A 19729-nucleotide genomic window follows, 5' to 3' on the forward strand; every position below is an offset into this window, starting at 1 on the left:
AAAGGAATGAGACAATCCAGCCCAGCCGGTGGCTGCAGTTTGCAGCAACACAGTTGGGCAGATAGGGTGGGGCCGCCCCAGTGGATAAAATACAATCACCAACCGCCCTTGGGCCGAGGATACTGAGCCTCATCTCCCTGTGGCCAGAACCAATAGATATTGGGAATTGAAGGAAAAGGAGAGACATTTAGTAAACCCACAGGGTAAGGCTAATCCTGAAGGAACACAAATTTGCTGAGGAATGGCAATGGTGTCACTTTACCTGCCTGAAGCTGCAGGAAACTGAGCGATAATTCAGCTGGACGGTTGGAAATGAAATACAGGCTTGTGTCTCAAAGGAAAACTCTGTCTGTGAAAAAGCATTTTTGCAAACTTTAAGCCAAGGTCATTCAAAGCAAGTTGATAAGGACAAGTACAGCTCCTCCTGCGATTACCAAGGGGGAGGCTGCCCTAAACATTCAGTCATATATTCTCCCCTCCCTTGTACTGGTGAGTTAGCAACAGTTATAGTTAAAAATGTAACAAATGAATTTACTGTTCCATTTGAGATGCTAATTAGAGTTCTTTTAATTGGGTTTAGTTCTAAAAAATGTTTACAATTATTTTGCATAGGAAACTAAACTTCATCTAATGTGAAACTCTGATTTGAAAAAAATCAAACCGCTAGGATTCAAGAGATAGGTTTGAAAGTAAGCAGCCCGTGTTTAGGTCAGTCTGTTCCAAAACAAAGATAAGCCGAGTTTGGCAGCCAATCCAATTTTAACTCCCCAGTACATTTGGGTGATAAAACATGTTGAGAGTCAGTTTTTCTTAAAATAGTTTTTTATTCTCCTCTTTTCTCCCAAATTTACACCCACCAACAATAATCAGAAACAAATATGTCAATCCCCATTTCAATAAGAACGATCCCATCCTCCCATCAAACCCCAAACATTAGCTCACATGTTCACATAAACAAATGACAAAAGGAATGAGGAATCGCCCATAGTCGCCATTAACACACACCGCATCCCTCCCCCAACCCTCTCACCCACACGGCCCAACTAATGTTCGATGTTATCCAGTTCTTGAAAGTGCATAATGAATAATGCTCATGAATTGTAGAACCCGTCCATCCTTCCCCTCAGTTCAAACTTAACCTTCTCAAGAGTCAAGAATTCCAACAGGTCCCCCCGCCACGCCAGGGCACAGGCTGAAGAGGCTGCTCTGCAACCCATCAGGATCTGCCTTCGGGCGATCAACGAGGCGAAGGCTACAACATCTGCCTCCGCACCCGTTTCCAACCCTGGCCAGTCCGACACCCCGAATATGGCCTCCTGGGGGCCCGGGTCCAGTTTCACATCCACTACTTTAGAAATTACCCTCAAAACCTCCTTCCAGTACTCCCCTAGCTTTGGACAGGACCAAAACATATGAACGTGATTAGCGGGCCCCCCCCCCCCAACGTTCACACACATCCTCTACTCCTTCAAAAGAATCGGCTCATCCTCGCCCTCATAAGGTATGCTCTGTATACCACCTTCAGCTGTATCAGCCCCAACCTCGCGCACAAGGTGGAGGCATTCACTCTCCGGGGCACCTCACATCGGAACCCCTCCTCCACACCCTCTCCCAATTCTTCCTCCCACGTTGCTTTGATCCCCTCCAGTGGTGCCTTCTCCTCTTCCGAAATAGCTCTGTAATCGGCTGACACTGCCCCCTTCTCCAGTCCCCTTGTCGTCAGCACCTCCTCCAGCAATGTGGAGGCCGGCTCCACCGGGAGGCTCTGTATCTCCTTTCTGGCAAAATCTCGAATCTGCATAGATCTAAACATTTCTCCCTGCTCCAGCCCATACTTCGCTTCCAGCTCCTTCAGTCCTGCAAACCGACCCCGAAGAAACAAAATCTTTTAGTGTCTTAATCCCCTTCTCTTCCCATTTCCGAAAATTTCCATCCCACCTCCTGGCTCAAATCTGTGGTTCCCCCGAATCGACATTTTCCTTGATCCTGCCTCCAACCCGAAGTGTTGGTAGAACTGTCTCCAAATTCTCAATGAAGCTCTTATTACTGGACTCCCTGAGTATTTCCCCGGAGCTATCGGGAGCGGCGCTGTTGCTAGTGCTTTCAATCCCGACCCCTTGGGACAAACCCTCCTCCATTCTGACCCACTGGGAATCAACCCCTCTGACCCAGCTCCGCACCTTCTCCACATTCGCTACCCTGTAGTAATACATCAGGTTTGGAAGACCCAAACCCCCTGCCTGCCTTCCCCTCTGTCGCAGCACCTTTCTAACTCTGGCCACCTTCCCTCCCCATATGAACAAAGTAATCCTTCCTGCAATCTCTCTGAAAAAAGTATTTCGCAGGAAAATCGGCATAGGGATGAGAAAATTAGGGAAGTAAAGACGTGGCTAAAGGAGTGGTGTGGGAAAGAGGGGTTCCATTTCGTGTGGCAATCTTTATTAATAAAAATATCACTTTTCAGATTGAAACCTACACCAAGGACAAAGGAGGTGGATCTGTGATCATTAGAGGTTCGGTGCATGGAGATGTTGTTTCAATAATGAATGTTTATGGATCCCCAAATTACTAAGGCTTTTGCGAATTTTGCAGAGTTAGTTTCAACAAACTCTTTTGTGGTTGGTGACTTCAACTGTCCCTTAAATCCGCTGGTAGATATGCTTCCGGTTACCAGGATCCCCCCTCCCCCCCATCCCACCACCTCATGCTGCAAGCTAGGCCGTTGGCGTTTACTTGTGAGGAGGTGGGCTATGTGGATGTTTGGAGAACTTTGCACCAGAGGTGCGGAGATTTTACCTTCTTTCAAGCCCTAATGAAATGAAATAAAAATGAAAATCGCTTATTGTCACAAGTAGGCTTCAAATGAAGTTACTGTGAAAAGCCCCTAGTCGCCACATTCCAGTGCCTGTTCAGGGAGGCTGTTACGGGAATCGAACCGTGCTGCTGGCCTGCTTTGGTCTGCTTTCAAAACCAGCGATTTAGCCCTGTGCTAAACAGCCCCTATGTCATAATCAATGTCCCTAATCAATGTCATAATAGAATCAACAACATTTTTATCTCAAGGTCGATCCGACACCTGGTGTCTTCTTGCACCGTAGTGAACATCGATTGTGGACCATCACCCTGTTTCTCTGGAATTTCTACTCGAGCGTTCATCCCCAGGTTGAGAATGTGGAGGTTTGCTGCCTCTCTGATCAACGATACTTCATTTATGAATCATTTTAAGAATGAGTTTGAGTTCTTCCTTTGGGTTAACTCGACCCCTGGTATTCCCCCCTCCATTTTAGAACATAGAACAGTACAGCACAGAACAGGCCCTTCGGCCCTCGATGTTGTGCCGAGCCATGATCACCCTACTCAAACCCACGTATCCACCCTATACCCGTAACCCAACACCCCCCCCCCCCCCCCCCCCTAACCTTACTTTTTAAAATTGACTACGGGCAATTTAGCATGGCCAATCCACCTAACCTCCACATCTTTGGACTGTGGGAGGAAACCGGAGCACCCGGAGGAAACCCACGCACACACGGGGAGGACGTGCAGACTCCGCACAGACAGTGACCCAGCCGGGAATCGAACCTGGGACCCTGGAGCTGTGAAGCATTTATGCTAACCACCATGCTACCGTGTTGCCTTAAATTTTTTGGGAGACATGTAAAGTTTATGCTCGGATGCTGAAGAACCAGCAACATCTGGGGGTTTGTTTCACGAAGGCCGAGCAGAATTATAAGGAGATCTCGAATAAGCTATTGCTGAAGGAGGTTAGTGCGGCAAGAGTGGCTTTGGATTCCCTATTGATGCAGCAGGTCGAGAAAGGTTTGCTAGGCAGACGTTGTACGAGTTTGGGAATAAACCGAACAAATACTTGACTTGTTTGACAAAGAAAATGTTCGACATTGGAACAATTCCCCCTGTGCGGCATGGGGGAGGGTTGTGAAGACAGAGGAGATAAACAGGGATTTGGGGAATTCTATGCAGGATTATAAAGTCTCTGAAGTCTGGTGAAGTGTTGCTGGATATGGAGCATTTATTCTCTTCCCTGAAGCTTTCAGAGGCCTCAGAAAGCCAACGTGAGCCTCTTAATGCTCCCCTTTCTAGGGAAGAGGTCTCAAAGGCCATGAAGGATCTGTAACCGGATAAAGCACCGGGACCGGATGGCTGTGGGTGTGAGTTTTATCGGGGGCTTGAGGATTTGTTGTTGGACACATTGATGGGTATGTATTGTCACTTTTTTGACTCAGGGATGCTGTCATTGACTCTTCAGGAGGCTACTGTCTCTTTGATTCTGAAGGACCCAGAAGAGTGTGCCTCTTATTGGCCAATATCTCTTTTGAAGCTTGACTTCAAATTACGATCTAAAGTTTTGCTGAGAAGGCTGGAGGACATCCTTCTAACAATCGTGTGGGTGGGGGGGGGGGGGGGGGGGGGGGGGGGAGACTTTCCAGTAACAATGTTGGAAGGTTGCTGAATGTGATTCAGGCTTTTCAGAAATACACAGTGGATGGGCTGGTGATCTCCTTCGATGCAGAGAAAGCTTTCGCTCGAGTCGAATTATCTGGTGCATACGGTTCGAGGCTTCGGATTGAGTGAGGATTATATCGAGTGGATTCAATTGTTAGATGAAGGGTAAAGTCGGCAAGGTCCCAGATGACCACAGGCTGCTTTTCCCTTTGAGGGGTACATCTGACTGGTGATGATTTAACCTGAGGATCAACACACCTCGGGCAAGAGACAAGGTTGAGAAGGTGGTGCCTTCATGAATAACCTCAGCTGGGAATTGAAGCCTCGCTCTGCATCACAAACCAGCTGTCCAAACAACTGAGCGAAACTGGCCCCTGTTATATTACAGGCTGGGCAGGGCTCATGGATGATTTATAGTTGTCGTATTTGAGCTTCAGAGAGAGTCTCGGCAAATAAATGTGTCAAGCTGAGGGAGCAAAGAATGTCAATGTCTTTAAGAGAGAGAGAGACCTGGACCAACCTTTCCATAATGTGCACTTGCATTCACTTCCTTTCCCTTCAGTTGTTGCAAGTGACCAATTGAAGGTGAGAATGAAAAAGAAATGGAAAGGGGGAGAAAAGAAAGTGTTTTACTCACAGATGTTGGAGACAGGAGAGTTCAGTCGGTGTGAAGCTCAATCTGCATTCACACAAAGCACGCGCGCTGATTGGCTGGAGGTGCAGAGTCCTTCCGGTCCTATCTCTTCCCATTGGTCAACACCTCAGCACGAAGGTCAGGGGTGGGCTTTCCCTCACACATGCACACTCTCTCCTCTCTCTTGGACATGCGCAGTCCCGGGCCGGGGGGAGGGAAAATCACCGAGAGGCTTCTCGCTCTGGCCGGAGCTGTCAGCCGGTTGCCTGGAAACCTTGTCTGGAGGAGGGGGAACAATGAGTGGGTGGTGCTGCTGTGTCCGCGCGCCGGGCCTGCGCACTGGAACCCGGAGACGTCACCGCAGATTCTTATGCGTGCGCAGGAAAGTTGTTGACCAATTGGAAGAGTTGTTAAACCGGAAGGACTCTCTTCCCCATCCAATCAGCTCCCCCGTTGTCTGAATGCGGAAGCTGGACAATGAGGAAACCTGGGACCTCACACAGACTGAAACCTCCTCCTGTCTCTAACATCTGTGAGTAAAACACTTTCTTTTCTCCCCCTTCCATTTCTTTTCACATTCTGACAGTCAGTTGGTCACTTGCAGCAACTGAAGGGAAAGGAAGTGAATCCTGGGAGGGTGCAGACTCTGGAAAGCTTGGCCCAGGTCTCTCTCTCTCTCTCTAAAAGACATTGACATCCTTTGCTCCCTCAGCTTGACACATTTATTTGTCTGGCTAAAAGGATGGTCTCTTTCCTAATGTTCACAATTAAAGGGCTGGTTTCCCCAGGAGATGGCTGATATTTAAGGAGAGACGAATATTACAACCAGACGAATAGCAAAATTAAATTAAAATGAATAACATAACATAATGACGTAGAATTCCTATAGTGCAGAAGGCCATTCGCCCCTCAAGTCTGCACTGAGCCTCAGAAATAGCCCTTCACTGAGACCCACTCCCCATCCTATCCTCGTAACCCGGTGTATTGATCATGGTCAACCCACCTAACCTAAACATCTTGGACACTAAGGGGCAATTTAGTGTGACCAATCCACTTTAGCTGCACATCTTTGAGCAGTGGGAGGAAACCGGAGAACCCGGAAGAAACACACAAAGACACAAGGAGAATATGCAAACTCCACACGGACAGCAACCCAAGGCTGGAATTGAACCTGGGTCCCTCGTGCTGAAAATGAAATGAAAATGAAAATCGCTTATTGTCACGAGTAGGCTTCAATGAAGTTACTGTGAAAAGCCCCTAGTTGCCACATTCCGGCGCCTGTCCAGGGAGGCTGGTACAGGAATCGCACCGTGCTGCTGGCCTGCTTGGTCTGCTTTAAAAGCCAGCGATTTAGCTCAGTGAGCTAAACCAGTGAGGTAGCAGCATTAACCACTGTGCCCTACTCCCAGCCTAAATTAAATTGAATTCACTCATGGAAAGCTCAGGAGGAGCAAGTCAGTCAAATTGGAGCCTATGTATTTGTGAAGGAGTCCCATACTTTAAACAATGCATCAGGCATGCTAGCACAGTGGTTAGCACAGTTGCTTCACAGCCCCAGGGTCCTAGGTTCGATTCCCACCTTGGTTCACTGTCTGTGTGGAGTCTGCATGTTCTCACTGTGTCTGCGTGGGTTTCCTCCAGGTGCTCCAGTTTCGTCTCAGTCCAAAGATGTGCAGGTTAGATAGATTGGCCATGCTAAATTGCCCTCCGGTTAGGTTGGGTTACTAGTTTACGGGGATAGAGTGGAGGTGTGGGCTTAAGTGGGGTGCTCTTTCCAGGATCCGGTGCAGACTTGATGGGCCGAATGGTCTTCTGAATTCACCTGAGGAAGGAGCAGTGCTCCGAAAGCTAGTGTTTGAAACAAACATGTTGGACTTTAACCTGGTGTTGTAAGACTTCTTATGGTGTTATTTGCAACTGCCGTTCCGAGACTTTAAACATTTTAATCCGTCTCTCCAGCGCATGTCAATTACAAAGCATTGTCTCATGTTTAACAAAATAGATGTGTTACTTTAAAACCGTGACTTCGCATCATGCCCAAGACTGCCAAACATTTAAAAAAACACATGTTGCATTCTGCTCAAAGTCTAAAAAGAACGTTACGCTGTTTCTATCTTTGTCTATTTCAACTATTTGCATTTTTAAAAACTTTCTCTGCCATGCGTGCTAGCTTTAAGCTGTTTAGCACCTTGCTCAAGGCCCTCATCATTCAAGCTTGGCTCCTCCCAGTACTGACATCATTTCACCAAGCTGAAATCTAATTAACTCCACAGGGAATCCCCTTCATCCAAACAACATTACATTAGCCCACACTTTTTATGATGCTTTAATTACATATCTGGCTCCGAAACTTAATTGTCCTTCAAACAAAATTGAAATTTAGAGTACCCAATTCTTTTTTTTTCAATTAAGGGGCAATTTAGCGTGGCCAATTCACCGACTCTGCACATCGATTTATATTGTGGAGGTGAGACCCACGCTGGCACAGGGAGAATGTGCAGACTCCACATGAATGGTGACTCGGCACCGGGATCGAACCCAGGTCATCGGCACTGAGGGGAGCAGTGCTAACCACTGTGCTACCGTGAAGCCCCCGGCAATGAATTTAAAGACAATGTGCTGAAGCTTTGGGATTCTCCACCCCAGAGGACTGTGGAGCCTCAGTCATCGAGTATTTTTAGACCGAGATTGATAGGTTTCTCGATATTGAAGATATCGAGGGATATGGGGGATAGTGTGGAAAATGGTGCTGAGGTAGATTGGCCAATGATCTCATTGAATGGTCGAGTAGGCTTGATGGGCTGAATGGCCAACTGCAGCTCCTATTTGTTATGGTCTCTGTGTCCAGGATAGGAAGCAGCGAGCAGGGATCTGTCAATCAGCCTGAATCGGCACCTTCAGGAGAATTGGGAGGGTGATTATTAGATACAGCAGAGTGAGAATGGAGGGAGAGTGTGTGGGATGGAGATTTACAGCTTTTGGGGAATGAGAGAGGAAAGAATGTTGCTGAGAAATTAAAATAATCTGTTCTGAATTTCTATCCTGTACTGACTGTGCTGTCTTTTGTAAACTCCTTTTACAGGATGTGAAAAGGATAGGATTTACAGACAGAAATCTCAAACATCACGTCTAGATCTGATAGAGTTACTTGGTTCATCGACCATTAAATCTATGAGAAATGTTTGCCCGACCTGTTGACTTCAACAAAGTTTAAACATCAGTGTGGCTGGAGAAGCACCGAGAAACACACACCCGAGTGAGAGTGTTCCAGAGCACTGACTGTGAAAAGAGCTTTAACCAGTTACACAGCCTGAAAACACATCAGACCATTCACAGCGGGTAGGGACAGTACATGTGTTCTGTGTGTGAACGAGGCCTCAACTGATTGTCTAACCTGGAGAGACACGAGTTGACCCAAAAGATGGAGAAACCGTGGAAATGTGGGGACTGTGGGAAGGGATACAGAGTCCCATCTAAACTGGAGATTCACCGACGCAATCACACTGGGGAGAGGCCGTTCACCTGCTCTCAGTGTAGGAAGGGATTCACTTGTTTAGAAAACCTGAAGTTACACCAGCGAATTCACACTGGGGAGTGGCCATTCACCTGCTCCCATTGTGGGAAGGGATTTGCTCAGCCAAGCAAACTTAAGACACACCAGCGAGTTCACACTAGGGAGAAGCCGTTCACCTGCTCCCAGTGTGGGAAGGGATTCACTCGGTCAAGCAGCCTGCAGACACACCAGCGAGTTCACACTGGGGAAAGGCCGTTCACCTGCTCTGAGTGTGAGAAGGGATTCACGGACTTATCGAACCTGCGGAGACACCAGCGAGTTCACACTGCGGAGAGGCCGTTCACCTGCTCTCAGTGTGAGAAGGGATTCACTCAGACATCTGACCTGCGGAGACATCAACGAGTTCACACCGGGGAGAGGCCGTTCACCTGCTCCCAGTGTGGGAAGGGATTCACTCAGTCAAGCAGCCTGCTGAAACACCAGCAAATTCACACTGGGGAGAGGCCGTTCACCTGCTCTCAGTGTGGGAAGCGATTCTGTGTTTTCTCGTCTCTCCTGAGACACCAACAAGTTCACAATTGATCAGTGATGGATTCTGCTGTTATTGTTTCTGCTTCAATTACATCCAGGGCTGCATTTCATTCTCTCTTCTCTTTCTCTCTCAGGGAATCTGAGACAGGAAAAGTGATGCAACCGTGGCGAACAAGAAAAGATTCCATTAGAGCAAAGGAAGAGGCTCATAAAGTGGCAAAAATAGTAGTGAGCCTGAGGACTGGGAACTTGTTACAGAATTTAGCAATGGTGGACCAAGAAACTGATAAAGAGAATATAGAACCTGGACTCGCACAAAGTGATCATGGGAGGGGTCTTTAATACAGTTATTGATCAGGGCCTGGATCAATCATGCTTGAAAACGGGCAGGGTACCAGCAATGGCAAAGGAACTGAAAGGGTTCATGGAGCAGATGAAGGGGGGGTGGATCCATGGAGATTTAGGCAGCCGACGGTGAAGGAGTTTTCTTTCTACTCCCACATACATAAGGTATACTCTCAGATCGATTTCTTTGTTTTGGGTAGGGCCTTGCTGGCAGGGGTGGTGGACACGGGGTATTCGGCGATTACAATCTCGGACCAAGCTCCACACTGGGTTGACCTGCAGGTGAGTAAAGATAGCAATTAGCGCCTGCAATGGAGGTTGGATGTAGGGCTGTTGGCGGACGAAGCAGTGTGCGAGGCGCTGAGGAAATGCATGCTGCATTACCCGCAGGTGAATGATACGGGGGAGGTCTCAGCAGCAGTGCTCTGGGAAGCGCTGAAGGCAGTGGTGAGAGGAGAGCTGATCTCGATCCTGGCTCACAGTGACAGGGCGGACAGGACAGAAACAGACCGACTGGTGAGAGAGATCCTACAAGTCGACAGGAGGTACGTGGAGACTCCAGAGAAAGGGCATTTAAGGGAACGACGGAGACTACAAGCGGAGTTTGGCTTGTTACCCACAGGGAGGGCAGTGGAACGGCTCAGAAAGGCGAGGGGGGCGATATACGAGCATTGTGAGAAGGCCAGTATGATGCTTGCACAGCAGCTCAGAAAGAGGGGAGGCAGCTAGAGAAATAGGGAAAGTTATCGACGGGGATGGGAACTTAGTTGGGGACTCGGTAGGGGTTAGTAAGATGTTTTGGGATTTTTACAGCAGGTTTTACAGGTCAGAACCCCCTGCAGGGCCGGAGGGGTTGAGGCACTTCCTGGAGGGGCTGACTTTCCCGAAGGTGGATGGGGAGCTGGTAGAAGGACTGGGGGCCCCGATCGGGTTGGAAGAGATAGTGGAGGGTCTGAAGGCCGTGCAGGCAGGTAAGGGCCCGGGACCGGACGGGTACCCAGCGGAGTTCTATAAAAGGTTTCCGGGATATTGGGACTGGTGCTGATGAAGGTGTTTAAAGAGGCAAGGGAAAGGGGGGGGGTTCTGCCCCAGACGATGTCACAGGCCACTATTTCGCTTATCCTGAAATGGGTCAAGAACCCGGAGCTATGTGGGTCCTACGGGCCGATTTCCCTGTTGAACGTAGATGCCAAACTGCTGGCCAAACTTTTGTCCTCCAGGATTGAGGATTGTGTGCCGATCGTTATTGTGGAGGATCAGACGGGGTTCGTTAAGGGCAGGCAGCTCGTGGCCAATGTACGAAAGCTGTTAAACATGATCATGATGCCCCCGGAAAGTAGGGAGGTGGAGGTAGTGGTCGTGATGGATGCGGAGAAAGCTTTTGACCGGATTGAGTGGGATTATTTTTGGGAGGTCCTGGGGTGGTTCGGATTTGGGAGGGACTTTATTGACTGGGTCAGGTTGCTGTACCCGGCACCTGTGGCAAGTGTACAGACAAACAGGACGACTTTGGACTACTTTAGACTGCACGGGGGGGGTCGAGACAGGGATGCCCCCTCTCCTCACTGCTGTTTGCACTGGCTATAGAGCCGCTGGCAATTGCTCTGACGGCCTCAAGGGGCTGGAAGGGGCTCGTCCGGGGGAGGTGGGGAGCACAGAATCTCACTGTATGCGGATTACCTGCTTTTGTATGTTTCGAATCCGATTGAGGGGATGGAAGAAATTATGGGAATTGTGGGGGAATTCGGCTGCTATTCGGGGTATAAGCTCAATGTGGGGAAGAGCAAGATGTTTGTAGGCCAGGCGAGGGATCAGGAGAGGCGACTGGGGGACCTGCCATTCAGAGTAGTAGGGGGACAGTTTCAGGTACCTAGGTATCCAGGTGGCGTGGGATTGGGGCTGGCTACATACATTGAACTTGGCCCGGTTGGTGGATCAGACGGAAGATGACTTCCGGAGATGGGATGCGCTCCCGTTGTCTCTGGCGGGCAGAGTCCAAGCGGTGAAAATGATGGTCCTCCCGAGATTCCTGATTGTTCTTCAATGTCTCCCCATCTTCATCCCGCGGTCCTTTTTTAAGCGGGTCAATAAAGTTATTGTGGGCTTTGTATGGGTGGGCAAGTCCCCGTGAGTGAAGAGGGCAATGCTTATGCGGAGTCGGGGGCGGGGGGGGGGGGGGGGGGGGGGGGGAGGGTGGGCTGGCGCTGCCGAACTTTAGCAATTATTATTGGGCAGCTAGTACAGCCATGGTGAGGAGGTGGCTGGTGGGGGGGAGCCGGCATGGGTGCGCATGGACGCGGCTTCTTGCAAGGGAACAAGTCTGGGGGCGTTGGTAACATCGGCTTTGCTATTCCCACCGTGCGGTGCTCCACCAGCCCCGTGGTGGTGGCGGCCCTTGAGAGTCTGGGGGCAGTGGAGGAGACATGTGGGAGCAGAGGGGGCATCGGTATGGTCCCCAATCTGAGATAATCACCGCTTTGCCCGGGGAGGATGGACGGTGGGGGTTCCAAATTTGGCAGAGAGCGGGGATTGAGAGGATGGGGGACTTGTTTATAGAAGGAAGCTTCCCGAGTATGAGGGCGCTGGAGGAGAAGTTTGCGTTGGCGGGGGGAAACGAATTTCGATATCTGCAAGTGCGGGAATTTCTGCATAGACAGGTATCAACCTTCCCACTCCTGCCACTCAGGGGGATTCAGGATAGGGTGGTCTCCAGAGGTTGGATAGGTGAGGGGAGCGTTTCTTACATTTATAAGGAGCTTATGGTTTCAGAGGAGACACAGACCGAGGAGCTGAAGCGAAAGTGGGAGGAGGAGCTGGAGGGAGAGTTAGAGGAGAGCCTTTGGGCGGACGTGCTGAGTAGGGTCAATGCGACCGCAACATGTGCCAGGCTCAGCCTGATCCAATTTAAGGTCGTTCACCGGGCTCACATGACAGTGGCCCGGATGAGCAGATTCTTTGAGGTGGAAGACAGGTGTGTGAAATGTGCGGGGGGGCCAGTGAACCATGTCCACATGTTCTGGACATGTCCAAGGCTGAGGGGATTTTGGCAGGGGTTTGCCGACACCATGTCCACAGTATTAAATACGAAGGTGGCACTGAGTCTGGAGGTGGCGATTTTCAGGGTGTCGCAGGATCCGGGAATCCAGGAGGAGAAAGAGGCGGACGTTCTGGCCTTTGCTTCCCTGGTAGCCCGGAGGCAGATATTACTGGCATGGAGGGACTCGAGGCCCCCGAAGTCGGAGACCTGGCTATCGGACATGACTGGCTTTCTCTGGAGAAAATCAAGTTCGCCTTGAGAGGGTCTCTGTTCGGGTTCGCCGGGAGGTGGCAACCGTTCGTCGACTTCTTTGCGGAGAATGAATCATCAGCAGAAAGGGGAGGGGAGCTATGACAATTTCTATGGTTAGCGTAGATTAGGGGGTTAAGTAATGGTGGGACCTGTGGGGGAGGGAGGTGGTATTTGCACTATGTTTATATTTTTATGTACATTGCTTATATTGCTGCTGTTTCAATGCCCAAAAAAACCTCAATAAAATGTTTATTAAAAAAAGAGACAAAATAGAATATGAGAGCAAACTGGCGAGAAACATAAAAACCGACTGGAAAAGCTCCTATAAGAATGTGAAAGGGAAAGATTAGCAAAGACCAATGTGGGTCCATTCCAGGCAGAGACAGGAGAGTTTATAATGGGGAATAAGGAAATGGCAGAGAAACTAAACAATGTGAGTCTGTCTTCACAGAGGAAGATACAGAAAGTGTCCTAAAAACACAAGAGAACCAAAGGGACTAGTGATCACGAGGAACTGAAAGTGATTAATATTAGTGAAAAAGTAGCACTGGAGAAATTAATGTGGTTGAAAGTTAATAAATCCCCAAATGATGATCACCAATGTATCCACTATCTCTCCAGCCGCCTCTTTCAACTCTCTGGGATGTAGAGCATCAGCTTTTGGAGATTTCTGATTCATTTCTTTATTGCCACGTGTACCAAGGTACAGTGAAAAGTATTGTTCTACGTACAGTCCAGACAGATCATTCCATACATGGAAAAAATACCATTTATTAACTTTCAACCACATTAATTTCTCCAGTACTAATTTTTCACGATTACCAATCTCTTTCAGTTCCTCATTGTCACCAGTCCCTTGGTGTTCTCACATTTGGGGGAAATTTCTGTATCTTCCTCCGTGAAGACAGACACACATTGTTTAGTTTCTCTGTCATTTCCTTATTCCCCATTATAAACTCTCCTGTCTCTGCCTGGAATGGACCCACATTGGTCTTTGCCAATCTTTTCCTTTTCACATTCCTATAGGAGCGGTCGGTTTTATGTTTCTCGCCTGTTTGCTCTCATATTCTATTTTCTCTTTCTTTATCAGTCTCGTGGTTTGGTTTTCAGCAAAGGAGGACCAAGTTCCCAATCCTCAGGCTTACTACGATTTTGGCCACTTTATGAACCTCTTCCTTTGATCTAATGCAATCTTTAACTTTGCTTATTAGCCACGGTTGCAAAACTTCTGTTGGATTTTTGTTTATTAAGGGAGTCTATATTTTATGTAAATATGTAACAATTCCTCAAATACTTGTGATTGCCTGTCTATCGTCATAGCTTTTATTGTATTTTCCCAATCTAGCACAGACAACTGTGAATACAGGCCCAGTTTCCCCAATGTCTCACCATAGGGCAGTCCTCTGGTAAAATGTGCAGTGGCCTGTATTTCAGACTCGATAAAATCAGAGACTTTAAATTAAAAATTGGCCATTTTAAATGAAGCCACAGCTGCTCCAGCAACCAGCCTGAATACACTGAACTCCGACAAGCTGCCAGCACATGTCTGGAGCTGCTCTGTTCTATCAATCACCAATCAAGAGATAATTGGCTCTATTCATCGATTGATTGTTTTGAATAGACAAAGTTACATAACAAACAATGCACCGGGAAATGGACTCCGGTGGACAGATTCCCGGTGTCCTGCTGAGTGGCCATTAGTAACCCCATTGGGTGGTGCCACACCCACCCTGTGATCTCATCGGCTGGGGTCAGAGAACATTCTGGAAGGACACAGAAATGGTATAATGATCGAACCCTCGGACCGCCCAGCAGTGAAGACTCCACACAGAGGTAATCGAGACGACTGACCAGAGACGGAAAGAAGCAGCGGCGAGACCCATCTTCTCGGAAGAAGACCCCGAGGAGATTGAGATACAGAATCGAACCCGCAGCTCGAATGAGTCCATCGGCTCGGGTACTATTGAGAATCTTGGGACTGTAATTAGTGGGATAATTTAAGGGTAACTGTTTTACTGCTTGTGGAATAAAGTTATGTGATTTCTACACTGCGTTGTCCTTTGTTTACCTGGTCAGTAAAGATACCTGGGTAAAACATTTGATTAATAAACTGGTCGAAGTGTCAGAGGTTTTATAGACACAACACCTCCCATCCCCGGAACAAGTCTGGTGAACCTTCATTGCCCTCCCTCTGTGGCAATAATACCTTTCCTAAGGTAAGGGCAGTAAAACTGCACACAGTACTCCAGCTGTGGTCTAACCAAGGTTCTATACTATTGAAGCCAGTCTTCACTACTCCTGTACTCAAATCCGCTTGTGATAAAGGCCAACATCCCATCAGCCTTCCTAATAACTTGCTGCACCTGTATGTTAGCCTTCAGTGACTTATTGATGAGGACACCCAGGTCCCTTTGTACATCTACACTTTCTAATCTCTGACCATTTCAGAAATACTCTGCTCATCGGTTCCTTCGACCAAAGTGATAATCTTACATTTTTCCACATTGTATTCCATCTGCCATGTCCTTGCCCACTCACTGAGTCTGTCTAAATTCTCCTGTAGCCGTTTTACATCTTCCTCACAACACACATTCCCACCTAGCTTTGTGTCATCGGTGAACTTGGAAATATTACATTTGGCCCCACATCCAAATCATTGTATAAACTGTGAACAGCTGGGACCTAAGTATTGATTCTTGTGGTACCCACTAGTCCCAACGTGCCATGGTGAGAATGACCCATTGATTCCTCCTCTCCGTTTTCTGCCTGTTAGCCAATCCTCACTCCATGCCAGTATATTCCCTCCTCTCCCATGTGTTTTCATTTTACTGACTAACCTCCTGTGGGGTGTTTATCATAAACCTTCTGAAAATCCAAGTGTGCCATGTCCACGGACTCCTCTTCATCAATTCTGTTCATAACATCCTCAAAACTCCAAAAGGTTCGTCAAACATGATTTCCTATTCCTAAATCCATGTTAAGAAGTCTTACAACACCAGGTTAAGATCCAACAAGTTTGTTTCGAATCACTCGCTTTCAGAGCACAGCTCCTTCATCAGGTGAAGGAGCTGCACTGTAAAATCTGTACAACCTCCTCGGGGTGAGTAGGCAGCAATGTGCCTCTGGCACCAAACCCAATCCATGCTGTTTCTTAGCTCCACCCAAACAGATTCCACATTTTGTATTCCTGATCTGAGATCCTCCCTTATTGTACTGATGCCATTCTTCATTATCAATGCAACACCACCTCCTTTTCCTTTTTGCCTGCATCATCAGCAAACTCAACAAACATACCTTCAGACCCATCATCCAAGTCATTGATACAAATTGTAAAAGATTGACGCCCCAGCACTGATCCCTGTGACACACCTCTTGTTACATCTTGCCAACCTGCAAATTACCTATTTATGCTAGTCTCAGTTTTCTGGTCGCCAGCCAATCTTTCACTGTGAAAGACAGTTCTGCAGCTAAGGGCTACCAGATTGGGAAAAGAAAAGAACAGAGCCCTCAGGAATGAATAATCACTTTGCACTGATACTTTTAAGGTGTAGGTTTCCTACAAAAATAATATTTAGTTAATGTTGCTTCTTGTTTGTTTGTTGCAGTAAAAGTTATAAAACCTTATGTCCTGTCATGTGATCCTGTAATTTGTTGACTGGGGATTTGATTTTTGTTTTGAAGTTACTGATCTTTACAGAGATCCTAATCCACAAGTTTTGTCTTCCATTTGAGCCTCGGCCACCTTTCTGACTTGTTATTGATTGTGTCAATGACAGCCAAGCGACAGAGCTGAGGGCTGAATTTAGCTGAGAATAACAGGGCCTGTGCCCCAGTTGGGAATCTGCCATGGGTGTCACACTAATAAGGACTGACTGGAAATCAAGGGATGGGGATAATCAGGTCTGATGGTGTCTTGAACCCGGGGTTCAGTGCTCCTGTGTTCAAAGTGGGGAGTCACGGGAACAGGCTACAGAGGAACCAAAGAGAACATGTTGGCATCCCGAACATTGTGAACATCCTTTCATGGTTATTCTTTTACTCTGGTTGTCTTTGATCCACAAGTAATGTTCCAATATTATTTAAAACCATGTTCTATTTTATTAATAAACTTGTTTCATTGAAAATATTTGATTTTGGTGGTATTTTTCTGCTCAAATTCATTCGCTTTAGGGAAAAGTGGCTGAAAGACGTTGACAGGCTCTTTAACTGAAAGTGAGTTTCTCTTAAGCTAATTGGTAAAGGAGCCAGAGGCGGAGAGGAGATTTTAGTTTTCTTTTGACACAATGTTTGAAAATATGGTTCAGAAGTCAATCGGATTGACTAATTTATTGAGTCTTTTTCAGGAAGTAACAAGGGATGTCAATAAAGGGGAACCTGTAGATGTGGTTTACCTAGGTTTCCGGAAGGTATTCCCCAGGGTGTCACATCAAAGGTTACTACACATATTAAGAGCTCATGGGGGGGGGGGGGGGGGGGGAGGAGGAGCAATAGATCAGCATGGATAGAGGGTTGGTTAGCTAACAGGAAGCAGAGAGGGGGCATAAATGGGTTACGTTTGGGTTGGTAAGATGTGAGAAGTGTCACAAGAATCAGTGCTGGGCCATCAACTATTTACAATCTATATTAATGAGTTGGATGATGGGATTGAATGTATGGCAGCTAGATATTCTGATGACACAAAGACAGGTAGGAAAGTAATTTGTGAAGTGGACTTAAGGAGTCTGCAAAGGACAATAAACTGATTGAGTGGGAACACATTGACAGATGAAGCATAAGGTGGGAAAATGTGAGCGTGCCCACTTTGGCAAAAATGGTTAAATTAAACTGAGCATTATTTAATTGGAGAGAGATTGCAGAACTCTGAGGTACAGAGGGATCTGGATGTCCTGATACAGGAACCTCAAGAAGTCAGTTTGCAGATAAAGCAGATTAGGAAGGCCAATTAAATATTGTTGTTTGGATTGGATTGGACTTGTTTATTGTCACGTGTACCGAGGTACAGTGAAAAGTATTTTCCTGTGAGCAACTCAACAGATCATTAAGTACATGGGAAGAAAAGAGAAATTTAAAAAATACATAATAGGGCAACACAAGATATACAATGTACCTACATAAGCACTGGCATCGGATGAAGCATGCAGGGTGTAGTGTTAATGAGGTCAGTCCATTAGAGGGTCATTTAGGAGTCTGGTGACAGTGGGGATGAAGCTGTTTTTGAGACTGTTCATTCGTGTTCTCAGACTTCTGTATCTCCTGCCCGATGGAAGAAGTTGGAAGAGTGAGTAAGCCGGGTGGGAGGGGTTTTAATTATGCTGCCTGCTTTCCCCAGGCAGGTATAGATGGAAAGAGACTGGAATATTAAACTCAGGATGTTTTGGTGTAGTTGTACAGGGCCTTGGTGAGACCATATTTGGAGCACTGTGTACAGTTTGCGTCTCCTTATTTCAGAAATGGGATAATTGCAATGTAAGCAGTTCAGAGGAGATTGACTCTCCGGATTCCTGGAATGAGGGGGTTATCCTCTGAGGAAAGGTTTGACAGGTTGGGACTGTATCCATTGCAGTTTAGAACAATGAGAGATGATCTTATTGAAACGCGCGAAGTCCTGGGTGGAACTGACAGAGAGAATGAGGAGAGAATGTTTCCCCTTGTGGCAGAGACTAGAACTACATTTAAAAGGGGTTTCCCATTGAAGACACAGATGAGGATATTTCTTTCCGCTGAGGTCTATGGGTCTGTGAATCTCTCTTCCCCAGGGAGTGGTGGAGTCAGGGTCACTGATGGGCCAGCAGGCGGATGATCAGCCTCACTGAAGTTCTCAACATGAGAGTTTTAAATGGATTTTCAATGGCCCCTCTCTTTATCCGGAACCCTCAGGAGGAGTCCAACAGCTGAGAGAAAACTCAGAGCTGTGGCCTCACAGTTGCCTCATCAGAACAGAGATGACCACTTGCCAACAGCTCCCAGGTTGTGCAGAAAGAGGAAGATATTTGGTCACAAGCCCTCAGCTGAGAGAGAATCTGCTTTAGCTTCCAGTGGAACTTTCACAGGCTGGCTGGAAGTATTTTAAATCACCAGGCAGAGAGGTAATAAAGAGTCCAGACTTGCTGTGTGCTGCCTTCTATGTCTAAATAGAAGTGAATTAAAATGGAGATTGCTTCTTCTCCTAGCCTTCCCTTCAGAAGTTTCTGAAGGGTTCCACCAATCAGAATGAAGTAAATCTCGGAATTTTAGAAGAACTGATTGACTGCTAGCCAAGTCCATCAAAATGACATCACGGGACCCGACCACACAGCACAGACGTGAATCCCTTTGGTCAGTTCAACTAACAGCTTGCAGCTGGGCATTTCCAAAGTGTGTAGTTCAAACCCAGAATCTGCAATGGTGCAGCAGCGAACAAGACAGTAATAAAAAGGGAGACATGGATCAGACAAGGATTTAAAAAAGATTCCTTACACATGGACCAATTACAAAGCCTGTCATTGAACCATCTGTACCCGTCACAGCCACGTCAAACTCTCAAACAATTGTCTTCCCCACGCTCCGTCCCCGGTACAGGGAGTCAGCATTCCCGTGCCAAGCAGTGAAAACATGGTGGCCTTGACACCCAGGTGTTGTCTAGGATTCCAGGACTCTTGTTTTCTCTGTCCTCTGGGAGCTGTTTATCTCCCTGTTCCCACACAGCAAGTCGTCTGTTCTCAGCTCTGCTCAATTTCTGCTGGAGTTTGGTCCCTTTTACACCTTTCGGATCAATAAAACATTTGGTCAGTGAAGACCCAAACCACAATTTCCCATCCTGTCACCTGTCAACCATCCTTACCCAGAGCGTAATCACAACAGGAATAAAAACAGGGGAAGTGTAACAAGCAAATTCAAAATAAATCTACAGCCAGTCATAGAAATTAATTTAATGTTCACTAATTAGTAAGAAAACCTGAAGTAGGGAGTCCTC

General features: G+C 47.2%; 2 protein-coding genes and 1 pseudogene across 2 annotated transcripts in view; 2 read left to right on the forward strand and 1 right to left on the reverse strand.

Moving 5' to 3' along the window:
• Window positions 1-5248, reverse strand: part of LOC119951839 (zinc finger protein 214-like) — a 30750-nt gene extending 25502 nt beyond the window's left edge. The window contains exons 1-2 of the mRNA XM_038775213.1: window positions 5102-5248; window positions 263-349 (exon numbers count right to left, since the gene is read on the reverse strand). The gene's annotated coding sequence lies outside the window, so the exon portion shown is untranslated. The remainder of the gene's footprint in view (window positions 1-262; window positions 350-5101) is intronic.
• LOC119951818 (zinc finger protein 239-like) overlaps window positions 1-19729 on the forward strand; it is a 295099-nt gene that overhangs the window by 166566 nt on the left and 108804 nt on the right. The gene's annotated exons all lie outside the window — the stretch shown is intronic.
• LOC119951769 overlaps window positions 5482-19729 on the forward strand; it is a 111660-nt pseudogene continuing 97412 nt past the window's right edge.

Source organism: Scyliorhinus canicula, chromosome 17 (assembly GCF_902713615.1).
Source record: "Scyliorhinus canicula chromosome 17, sScyCan1.1, whole genome shotgun sequence".
NCBI lineage: Eukaryota > Metazoa > Chordata > Chondrichthyes > Carcharhiniformes > Scyliorhinidae > Scyliorhinus > Scyliorhinus canicula.